Genomic DNA, 13,727 nt, shown 5'->3' on the forward strand with positions numbered 1-13,727 from the left:
AATTATAAGTCGTCCAGAAATAGTCAAAGATCTGACACGATTCGGTCAAATGCAAAACTAGCCCGTTTCTCGTAGACGACGTATATATAAGTCGTCTGGAGTGTTTTTTTTTAACAAACAAAGCTGGACGACTTAATTTAAGTCGTCTGTTTGACCAGAAGACTCATCAGTAAGTCTTCTACATACAGATGACTTACTAGTAAGTCTTCTACGCGAACAGATCTTGAAAAAAAATTCAAATTCGTACCTTAAACTAGGTGAGATGACTTCGTTTGCACACAGGGTCTTCTCCAACCACCCAGAACCTCAAACGAAAGCAACCGTAAGTCAAAACGAAAGAAATATGGCTCTGTCAAAAGCTTGAGTTTTTTGGATGAATATAGAGAGAAAGTGAAAGAAATGTTGTTTTTAGTTCATAACAATTGAAACAGAGAGAGTGTAAAGAGATTTACGTGCATTAAAGGGCATTAAAAGCTCCAAACAGTTCGTACAAGGTTGTTGCCACTATTCATTGCAGTGGCAATATTGTAAATACTTGAAGAAGATGAGGTTGAGACAGTAAAGAAGCCATTTTCGAAAAAAAAAAAAAATGTTAATGGCATTTTCGTAGATAAAATGCAGGGGTGGGGTTAAAATCTCAAGAAAAAAAGGAGTCAAAAGAAAAGGTTAGTTTTCTGTTTGACTCCAAGTTTTGAGTCACTTTTGCAAAAAGCCCATTTTTTATGAAAAATTGCACCTTCTATGCAAAACTTTCTCCTTAATTAGGTAAATACCCTAAATTTCATAGGATGTTGCCTTGATTGCTAGACATTAAAGTTTTAGATTGTTAATGTCCATATTATTTTTGTATTATGAACCAATTGACTCTTTTTTTATTTAATTTATGTAATACCTATATATTTTATCTATGTTATATAAATATGAATTATGATGAATATTCAAAAACAGTTATTCTTCAAAACTATATAGGAACGTGTATTTCATGTATCGGATTTATTTTTGTTTTCGGTTCTAGAATATAAGATCTATTCGGGCATTTAGGATATTCAGTTTGATTTCAGTGTAGCTATTTCGGTTTTCGATTCAGTTTAGGTAACAAAGTTAGGAACCAGCTAATATCTGAAATAATTTTGGATCTAATCTAGTTCCGGTTTGGTTTCAGTTATTCAGTTAATTCGGATTAAAAATTAAAAAAAAGGTTTCAAATTATATAACAGATTTTTTGGGCTTTGAACAAAACTTGGATAACTTAAAATATTTTAGATAAAAAATATTTGGATAATTCGTTTTACAAATAGTATTTTACAAATATTTGTTTTTAAAATCTAAATATAGTAAATTTTTATAATTATATATATTATATCATAAAAACTAGTACTGATCCTATGCTTCGCATGGAGATATTTTTTTCTTACAAATATAATATGGATGACTAGTTGTAAGCATAAATGGATAATTGCACATTATTTTGAAGAACACACTAAAAATATAAGCATGATGATTTTTTTAAGTTTCGGTTTTTTCAACCATTTTATAAAATTATTTATATCGAAGAAGACTTCCAAAAATTACTGTAGAATTACTACTATTTTTTTTTTTTTATCATTTTATTTTAAAAACATAATATAACTAGATAATATTTTGTTTTCTTTTATAAAAAATATCAAATTTGAAATAACACAATTCTATTGGTCGGTGAACCTAGAGGTTTATCCTAAAGGGTGAACTCAAGAATTAGTCTTAAACTTTTATCAAGAGCTCTTTTTTCCATATTTGCATTTGTGTCTGGTTTGCCTTCTTTTTTGTTTCTTTTTTTCTTTTATGTGCAAATAGGTATGAAGTTAAATTTATGACACTGTGAGATAAATATTCCATTATGAAAGATGACATATATGTCGTGAGATGATGATGGGCGAAGTGGGAAAGATATTAGTTTTTTTTAATAAAAATAAATAAAAATCAGTCACAAACAAAACTGTTTGTTTTTAATTATTTTTTGCACTTGATATTTTTTTTGTTAAATTCTAGAGTATATTTCAAAATTTCATTGGATAGGTAACTTATACTTTAATATATAAAGGATTCGAATATATATTCGGTTTTCAGTTTCAGTTCGATTTTGGGTTTTTGCTTCTACAGATATAAGAACTTTTCAGATAATTGATAGGATCTTTCCAACCCAAACTGAACCTGGTTCTTTGGTTAAGCTTTTCGATTTCAGATAAATGTACCTATGTCTATATTTGATGGTGAACCACAACATCAGATGAATGCATAATTAATTAAGGATTAGTTATGATCTAATTAAAAAAAAAAAAATATGTGCGTCAATGCCAAGAAAATATGCGTGCACATTGTCGATATACACTCGGGTGGTACGTCACATATAAGTTTGATTGTTACTTTGTGTTTTTTAAAATTTTGGATGGTACATCACATATCCTATAATTTGATTGTTACTTTATGTTTCTTAAAAATATGTGTACCAAATTGTTTGTGTAATTTCCGTGGTCTAAGTTGGCATTTACACAATTTTTTAGTGATTTGCATCACATATGTGCTATTTGAATGACTACCATATCGAACTCCGATATTACTTTCTCTCTCTCGTTTTTAATGCACAACAAATAGAAAACCGTCATTAAAATCGATTTACAAAATGTTTGTTTTGTTAACTTAACAGGTGTGATAGATGAAGCCAGTTATGTGTCACATTAGTCTTTCACATCAGCCAAGGTTTTATGCTTTTTGTGGCAGCTTAAATTAGCAACATCAGCTATGTAAAACCCAAGGCGTAGACCCATTCATCAAACCATGATTCACCGATCATGCTTTCTGATATCACTCAAATTATCCTAAAAATGATTTTTACTCTCTCAAATAAGAGATCGAATTATAGTACTTAGGGATCGTATCCACATGGAGCGTGGAACACAATAAACTCAATCAATCACGATTAAGATAGGCTAATAGATGATAAGACAATAAGTATACCAAGCAGTGGTGAACAAGGCAGTTGTTCAGTTGATTATAAAATCAAGAGTTTGATTGTTATGGAAGGATGGTTGCTAAACTTAGGGTTTCAGGTTATCAGGATTATAATGATATAGATGCTAAGGGTTGATCCTAGAACTCAAACTTAAGTAATAATCTATCAACTTCCGTTAGGTTTCTAGTTAACTACTTTAGAACACAAGCAGTAAGAAAAATTTCAGTAAATGATTCAATTATTACCCTAGAAATTCTATATTTTGAACTAATCCTTCATAACCCTAATTAATCCTAAACCTAGCAGGTGGATTTACTCAAACATAAAGTTTGTTACAGAAATCATAGATGAATAGAGATGCAATAGAATAAATATAAAAATCAGAGAAGTTCCAAGAGGACTCTGAAGGAGTTCCTACCTGCTCTCCTAACCTAAGAGAAACAATAGAATAAAGCTTAAAGAAAGCGTAGCCGTCAACAATGGCTTAGAAAACACATAAATAGGGTTTTAGGTCGTCCATGGATATTCTGGTAAGTTGTGGTGGCTTTTGGGCTTAAGTCGGTCTTGAAATATACTCGGCCCGCGTTCTGGCATCACCATCGATCGACACCAAGGCTGTGTTGTCGATCGACGTTCCATTCGTCTCTTCGCCAGCTTCCTCTCGCGAGGCAGACTGATCATTCTTAATAAAACGGACATAACTTTTGATCTAACCGTTGGATTGACCTCAAACCGGTGGAATTGAAAATCTAACTCAAAGCTCTATCTTTTTCATATGATAGGCTCAATCACACCGTGAGAAGGTCTTCATCCATATCTAAACATCTGACACGTATGTGTAGTTCTGCATTCAAAAAGCTCCAAAAAGCCCCAAAATCACCAAAGTTCTCAAAAACGTACACGAACCTGAAAACACTCTAAAACTAACTCCAAACCTATATAATATAGTCTAAAACACTCATATACCATTGCTAAAAATGGGTAATATCCATAGTATATCACTTGCTCACCACACAACGGTGTCGGTTCACCCACTTCTATCTTCCAGTTGCTGCTGTTGTGCGAAGCCTTCAACATATGCTCCTCTTAGAGCACATGGTGAAGTATGATCACTTACCATACAATAATATTTGTTGTTACACTAATACTAATTTAACTAATTTTTTCCTGAGCTAGATGTAATTTATAAGCGACAGTCTGATGTTACTACTACATACATCATTACTGTATACATTCCCCGAGAAATCTGATATAATATTCTGCCTCCAGTTAAAGTAAAGGGGAGAACAGCAAAACCATTCACGAAGCTCAAGATTCTCTATTATAGTCAAAGTAAGATTGAGAGCTTCCAATTGGTTCACATGTTCAAAACCCTCAAGACAGAACTTCTGACCCAGACTGGGACCCTAATGGTGGGAATGTCTTAGCAGAGAAAATGAGAACGCTTATGTTATCCTGTCAAGTCTGTTGAACCAGCTCCTGTTGTTTTAAATCACATTAATTAGACTGGTATATAATTCCAAATCAGCCAGAGACGAAAATATCAAGTTATTTCCTCTTAAAATATTATTTCGACAATGTAATTAATTTGATTCATTTTACCTTAACTTTCATGGATGGAAAGACATTACAGAACCTTAAGGTTTCAGCTCCTGCTCAGTATGCATTCGTTTTCCATTAGGTGATACCACCACAAGGAACATAAATAAGTATGTGTAACCTGTCAGAGTTGCAATCTGAACAAAAAAAAGAGGCAGGTTCAGTAACCACATATACTTAATGATGCCGAGTAATATACAGAGCAAAAGGTCAGAGTGTTTATTACTTTGGAGATGGTTAGGTATTTCCAATATGTTATTTGGTTTTTGGAGCATCCGATTCGTGCTAACCAGCTTGGTTATGTTGTTAGACCAAGCTTGCATACCTTTCATATGAAAGAACAAAGACGGTTATAAAATTTGTCTTTTACACGTTAAAAAAAATATGGCAAAACTGAATAAGAAATTTACCTGACTGCAAGTTTTTAAGGGAGTTGTCGTTGTAGTGGGAAACATATGCATCTATCAGTAGTCCCACCAACAGAAGCAAGGAGCAAGAAGCTCGCTAACAAAAGGATACAAAGCAATGGCTTTAGCGTGCAGCACCAAACCAAACAATCTTGAGTTACTTTAAGCTAAAAATATTACTTCTTTCTTAGATCTTTTAATGGATATTCAAGTGTTTGTTTTTGCACCTTGATTTTGCGCCCAAAATTTTGCTTGCTCTTCTTGTTCCTGTGTCGATAAAGCTTCACCTGTTGACCCTCTCAAGTACAACTTACAATAATTCTATCCAAGTGTCTGCTCATAAAAATGTATAGTGTAATCAATCATTCATATTTATTTTTACAATCATATATGTGATGTACGCAAAAACTTGCAACCAATGACACACAACAAAAAACGCCTAGGATAACATCATAAACCGAAGCAGAGACGTTTTGGAATGGTGAATAAATTATTATCACATTAGCAAACGATGATAAACTATTTGGAAAACATATTACGTCACAGTTATCAGTGAATATGTCATACTAAAGAGATAAATGGTAACCTCCTAGACGTTTCATGTTAACAGTCGTGACCAAAAGCACAGTGGGAGTGTTTTCATAGGATTTGAGTTTCTTGCAGAAGTCTGTTGCAGCCTGGTCCCAAAAGTAGAGATTCACACAGGTCCACTGCAAAAAATTCACACTGACGGGTTAAGAGAAGTACAGAGAGGTGGTGACTAAGAAAATAAGAAAACACGTACTCATGTGATTGTAGATGAACAAAAAGACGCAGCGGGTTGCTATTTCCACTTCGTCAAGGATGGGATGCTCAATGAAAGTCTGTCCATTGACCAGATTCATGTGGCCAACAACATCTATTACATTGTTCAGTATAAGTTAGATGACTCAAAAAATAAAAAAGTCTAATATTTTATCACCACCTTAAATTGAAATACACATTCACTTAACGTTGACATCAAATCCTATTAAGACTAAACTACGCTTTGATGATCAACGGAAGCCAATGTCGAAGGTTAATAAGTTTTTCTACTAAACTTTACCAAATATTCATTGACAGGCGGCTCTTCCAAGAGTTAATTCAGAAACCAAAACTCTAAAAACTTCAACTAATTACATTATTTTAGAAAGAATCAAGATTTCTGTATTGAACTAATTACTATATTTCAAATGCAGGAACAAAAAGCAAAAGACTACATCCAATCATAAAACAATACATCCAATCATAAAACAATGTAACTCAGAGATGATATGAAATATTAGAGAGCTTACCGTGAAGGTAACCTTTGAGGTCACAGTTATCTTCAAAATCCTCATATGAATGGAACCCGAACTGGTCTTCATCAAAAAGGACGGGACTGTCTTCAAGAACCGACATGAAAATAGTTGTATGAGAAAGAAACAGTTACGCTATGATCAGCAACACGATATACCGGTTTGCTTTTGGATCCGTAGAAGTTGAAGAGACTGTAATCTGATCCTTGTTTCATGTCAGGCAAATATTTATGAACACGTCCTGATGGAATGAATCCTTGAATAACCGTTCCCTGTAGATGATGTGAAGAATAACATGGACGACAATGTGTTTATTATGTTTTGCTAAAAGAGATTAAAAAGGACAACGATAATTAAAATAAAATCAGGGGAAACTAAATTATGAGGAGCATTTCCAGACCAATAAGGGTTCTTTTTATTGGGTTTCGAGCCTCCCAGAAATGGATCAGACAATAGCGTAACTGAGTTTCATGGGACCTGGTGAGATATATTTGAAGAACATAACTTGGGGGAGGAGACAGGGACTTTCCGTTTGGTTTCATGGCCATCGCTTGAGCTTGATTTGAGCAGGTTCTTGGGTTATTTGTAGCAAGGAAAAAACAATATATAAAGGATGAGACAGAGAGGGGTGTGAAACGAATTCATAAAGAGTGAAGTTTAGAACATACTGATTGATAAGAGTTGATTGCAGTAACGGAAGTGACCGAAGGGAAACCAATCAAAGCTTCCATGGAATCGGAGGTTAGGGTTACTCAAATGGGTTCGTTTAGGGCCAGAATAAAATAATTTCACGCCACAGGAAGAAGCCCATCATTATTTATTTTCTGGTTATAAGTAAATGACGTGACAAAAAACTTGTCTTTGATTGGTTGATTTTTTTTAGGACATGGACAAATTGAGTATTAAGAGATTTTAGTATTGAGAACTTTTAGTATCGTAAGATATACAAATTTTACGAATCCAACAAAAAAACAAAATTTTGGCAACAAAGGCTGTTCTATATTCAAACTAGAGTTGGTCTGGGAATCCAGACCGGAACAGAACAACCAATAAAAACTAAAGTGGTTTAGAAACCCAGGAAACAGAATCCAACAGATTATAAGGGGTGTTAGTGCAAGTTAGATTTATAATAATTATTAAAATTACAGAGTTTGGTTTTATTAATTATAGATTCTTCCTTCTTCACAAAATTTAGTGTATTGCTTGATGATTTTATAAATTTAATAAAATTAGTGTTAATAAGAATTGTATTTTAAACATTTAATTCATAAAATAAATTTTTGAGAATACTACAAACATCTCTTAAATTTTAAAAATTATTATAGAAAATTTTAAAATATATTAAATTCTCAACAAAGTTTTCAAATTTATCTTTCAACCTTTTAAATTTAAAATTTCTATATAAATCTAACTTCCATTATTTTTGAATGAATGTTAAATTAATTCAAAAGAAAATAAACTATTTGTACAACATAGTTGCTTAACCATATTCATAATAAGAAAGAGAAAACTTTCCTATCCCCTTGTTGCTATCCAAAGCTGCATAGAGCCTTCATAGCCTTGGTTCTCCTTTGGTCGAGAGAGAATTATATACCTAAGACTATCTCCAATGTATTCTCCTATTTTTTTCTTCTAAAATAGGAAAACTCTATAATAGAGATGAGTTCTTCTCCAAAGTATTCCTCTATTTTTTCTCTATTTTAAAAGTAATATTCTTACTAGATTCCTTTTTATTTTACAATTAACATCTTTTACTTATAAATGTTAAAAGTTAATCTATTCATCGCAATTTTTGATTTTTCACAAAATTGCAATATTATTTAAACTAAACATTTTATTCGAAAAATACATAATACAAAATAAAACTTTAATAATTATCAATATGAAAACTCTATGTGGAATTTTTTAATAATTAATTTTAATTTTAATTACATATAAACTTTAAATATCATTTGTTAAATGAAAATTTTCCTTTTAAAGAAAATAATAGTATTGTTTATTTATATTTATTATAATTCTGAAATTTTAAGAATTATTATGTTAACAAAAAATTTGTGTTGTATATGTAAAAAGAAACTGTACTTTTCCATAGACTTGTATTTTAGTTATAATCACAAAAAGTTAAAAGAATGTTTTGTAAATAAAAAGTATATCTCTATTATAGAAGAATGATGTTTTTTCTCTTAAAAATAGCAATCTCTATTTAGGGAAAAAAGTAGAGGTGAGTTGGAGTAGATTTTACTCTATTATGGAGTATAGAGGCAAACATAGCATAGGGTTGGAGATGCTCTAACTTGCATGTCGAGTTCTTTTCTACATCAATTGATTTGGCTACCTATGTCACTAAAGTTGATTTACCTTTTCCGTCACACATCCGTTTATAACTCCAAAATTAAGCGTGTTTGGACGAGAGTAGTGAAAGGATGGGTGACCTATCGAGAAGTGATTCACAATACCGTGCGAGTGAAGCCAAAGCACGGAGAAATATCAAGTGGTAATTTCAGCAAACAAGACTTTCGGACTTTGGAAAATTAACGCACCGCCCGTTAGATGGGATGAGACTCACGGGCCGAGTGAGCGGGCGTGGGTGGCCCATTAGCCGTGGGCGGTCGGGCGTTACAAGTGGTATCAGAGCTGGTTAGCCATCTCGGTTCTGACCCGAGAGACGTCTTTAGACTTGTCGTGGGGCGCAAAGAGGATGTTGCGTTCTTTGAGAGGGGTTGAATTGTAACATCCCGAGTTGTGATATATGGAAAGGCTTAAGAGAATTGATTTGGCTACCTATGTCACCAAAGTTGACTTACCTTTTCCGTCACACATCCGTTTAGAACTCCAGAGTTAAGCGTGATTGGGCTGGAGTAGTGAAAGGATGGATGACCTATCGGGAAGTGATTCACGATACCGTGTGAATGAGGCCAAAGCGCAAGAAAATGTCATGTGGTGATTGCAGGGTTAGTAAACAAGACTTTCGGACCTTGGAAAATTAACGCACCGCCCGTCAGATGGAATGGGGCTCACGGATCGAGTGAAAGGGCGTGGGTGGCCCCAGTGCCGGCCCTGACCTAAAGCTGGGGAAGCACCAGCTTTAGGCGCCAAACTGAATTATATATTTATGGGCATCACAATGACCAAAATTTTCATGTGCCCTAGTGGTTGTGTACCCCTTACCTGGTTTAAAGTTGATAGGTTCGAATCTCTTGGGACGCCAAATTTGATTTTTGCTTTAGGCAATATTATAGACTGGGCCGGGCCTGGGTGGCCCATTAGCCACGTTACATGAACTTTGGAGTCGAGTGAGTGAACCAAATTGCGTGATACCAAGGCCCACATGGCGAAGAAGCTCTATCTGATTCCATGTGTTCTTTGAGGTGAATTCTTCTTTGTACACATTTGTATGTTTCCAAAGCGAGATATCGTCTCCTCCATTTATTAAACCTATCTGAGTATCTATTGCTTGTTCTATGAGAACATAAGTGTTTGATCTTCGTCGACGACTGGGGAAGGAGACAGAAGCCACAGTAGCTTTCATTAAGACAACATAGTGTCTTATATCAAAAGGTTTAAGTGTTTTTTTGTCGACATCATGAGGTTTAAATTTAAATCCCAAAGAATACAATTGGGTATCATTTATACAGATTAACAAATAGAATTTAACGTAAAATTTAAACAAAATGTAGCTAACTATAAAATGTATCAAGATAATAATAACAAATTATTATAAAATATAGTTTATAACATCTTTGTAGTTTTAACTCTTTATAGTCGAGTGGAGAAACTATTTTTTTCCTTATAATTTATGTGTATAACCAGTGGCGAATGTAGAATTTTGTTTTAATGGGGGCAAATCACATGTACACATAAAACATGGCTAAAATATGATATTTAATTGGGAAAATTAATTAAAACTTGAGGTATATTATGCAATTTTGAAATTTTTATGGGGGCACTTGCCACCTTCTTGGTGTACCTAAATTCGCCAATGTGTATAACTTATGTTATTTTCCGAAATTAGTAGTAACTTTTCTGCAATGTATAAACTTGTATTCCTAGCAATAGTTAAGTGATTTGCTTCTTCTTTTTTTGTCAGCAGATTTGCTTTTGATTATATTATGTGAATTATGATGTGAACAAAGCAAGTATATGGGGGTGGGGGGATAGGCCAAAGTCGGTATATGTTGAAGGAAACTCCAATGTTGTCTCTTTTTTTTCTTCTTTTTTTTCACATATCTCTTTCTCTGCGGCTATACTCGTAACGTTAAAAACGTCTTCTTGTTTCTTTCTATAATATTGTGCTGGCTTTTATTTTTATTTCCATATTGTAAATATATGTTTTCATCTCTTCGATGTGCTTGAGACAATAATAAATAACTAAATTTTGATCCGGATGTATTTTTTTGGAAATATGTTATTATTTGTTTTTCATGTCACTATTATATTTCATATATGTGTTATCATATAATTTAAGGTGGGCAAAAAAAAAAAGAACCGAACCGAGTCAAACCGAACCAACTGAAGCGAAACTGATCCAAACCAAACCAAAGTCTATCATCAAATAGTTTAGTTTAAGATTTTTCAACCCGAACCAACCGAACCGAAACCGATCCGAATCAAATCGAATTAAACCAAACCGATAAAACAATGTGTTTTTGTTATTATTTGAATTAAACATACTATCAATATCAATATATAAGACTAAACTCACTTTTAACTTTATTAACAATGTTGTTGTTTTTTTTTAATTTTATATTTACTTAAGTTAAATTTGGTTTAATTGTGCTCTTATAAACTTTTTCTGGGGTTTTAAGGTTTTTGTTTTAATTTTATATTAGATTTATTTTACATAGTTTATTTTCAAGAGGCATTATTATCGATGTTTCTTAAAAAAAATACTATTTACTTTAGTTAACTTTAATTTGATTGTATTCTTATAAACCTTTTGTGTTTTCTTTAAAGGTTATTGTTTCACATTTGTATTCGATTTAGGTTACATAATTTATTTTTTCATAGTCATCCACATGATGATTTCATGACTATATGTTTATGTTTTAAAACATGATTTCTCCTAAAATAACTAAATTAGGGAACCCAGTTGAATCGAATCGAAATACAAACCAAGCCGAATACAAACCAAACCGAAACCGATCCAAACCAAACTAATTATGATTTACTTCAGTTGGAAAAATTCTAGAACCGAGTTACGCAAACCGAATCGATAAAATAACCGAAGTACCCACCCCCAAATTATTATTAATCGTATTTTATATGTACCATCATATAAGTAATCATATAATTGTAGTACATTATATGTAACATCATATAAATAAACACAAATATTATATTTTCGAAACTTAAAATGTGAAATATGAAAACCGTAATTTGAGTTGGTGTTTGAAATTGGGTTTTGTATTGTATTTTTCTTATATATATTGAAAACATTTTTTTAATAATGGTTATTGGAAAATATTTTAGTAAAAATTAATTTTTGAATATATGTTTATTTTTGAATCAATTTTTGATATAAATTAATTTTAAATTATTATTTTGATTTGAAATATTTATATAAATATTTATGATTATTTTAGACAAAATATGTTAGATAATTAGAATATGTCATTTTCGTATATTTTAAAGTAACCGAATTGAACAAACCGAACCGATAAAATAACTGAAGTACCCATCCCTAATATAATTAATCGTATTTTATACGTATCATTGTATAAGTAATCATATAATTAATGATATTTTATACGTGCAATCAAATAATCACATATATTATATTTTAAAATTTTAATATGAAATATATAAACCATAATTTAAATTTATGTCTGAATTTGGGCTTTGTATTGTATTTTTCTTATATATATTGAAAACATTTTTTATAAAGGTTATTGGAAAATATTTTAGTAAAAGTCAATTTTTTAATATATGAATATTTTGGAATCAATTTTTGATATAAATCAATTTTAAGTTATTATTTTGATTTGAAATATGTATAGAAAGTTTAAATTTTGTTTTATGATTTTATTAGACAAAAGATGTTTTTAGATAATTAGATTGGGTCATTCTCGTATATTTTAAAGATGGCCAAGATAGATATTTTCTCATAATATAATGAACTTCCATTTTTTCTTAATAACATAAGCCGTTACTTTTTCTCTTAATATAATGCTATCCATGTTTTCAAACAACATTATATTTCTTTTTATATTGCAGTCAATGTTTCCAAACAGTACCAAAATATACTTCAGTTTTAATAATATAAACTAGAATTTGATCCGCGCGCCCGCGCAGATATTATTTTTTAAAAAATATGATGCTATCTGTTTTTTATGTCACTATTTAGGATTAGAAAAAAAACTTGAATTCGAAGAATCAAACCGATCCCAATCCGAATAAGTAGTACCAAATCCGAACCGAAATTGATTAAATATCTGAATTATTCAAAATTTTGGTATTTGAAGAACTGAAACTTAATCCGATCCGAACCGAAGTACTTTGGGTATCCAAAATAGATTTATATACTTATATATACTAATCATTTTTAGATTTAATATATATAAAAAAATCCAGAATATATATGATACTTTTAAATTCATTTAAATTCAAGCAAACTACACATTTCTTTTGTATAATAATCTTTGTACATACACTCAATACATGGACATGCATATATTGGTACCCATCGGCAGTATAGATAAAACTGATAACTAATTGATTTTTGTTATAAAATAATAGAAAAGTGTATCTTTATTCATAAGGTTCCTTATATAGGAGATTACACCGTCATAGATAAATGGAAAGATTACAAATCATAATCTCTTGGTTATGAGCCATCTACAATCTGGTTCATAACACTCCCCATTGGATGCCATAACCATTTAGAGCTTGTAATGTGCTTTAATGTTGCCTCATTAAAACCTTAACAGGAAAACCCAATTGGGACAAAACCATGGTGAAGGAAAAAGAGTACAACACACATTACTCTCCCTGATTTGGACATTACTGAAGGTCCCTTGGATCTCTCTAATTTTTTGCAATCCGTGGGTGATGAAGATCTTGGGCAGAATATGCTTCGTCCTCGAACATGATAGTTGGTTCTTCTTTACCATCGGTCATGCCACAATCTGATCGAACATATTGAGTCATCGACCTCAAATACACACACACAAAATCTTGGATGATGTTGCTGTGATATGCATGTACCACCACGTCTAAAACATAACCTGTCTGAAAACAAATCAACAAAACCAAATAACCCCTCTTTGGGCTGGTTAGTATAAAATAAACCAAAATCAAAGGCATCTTCATCGTCCTTCTTATGGACCAATCGGATCAGTGTCTAAAATAAGACTTCTGCATCGTCCATCTCAGGACTAAATGGACTTCTTTATCGTCCACCTTTGGACTGAATGGATC

Source organism: Brassica oleracea, chromosome C9 (assembly GCF_000695525.1).
Source record: "Brassica oleracea var. oleracea cultivar TO1000 chromosome C9, BOL, whole genome shotgun sequence".
Taxonomy (NCBI): Eukaryota; Viridiplantae; Streptophyta; class Magnoliopsida; order Brassicales; family Brassicaceae; genus Brassica; species Brassica oleracea.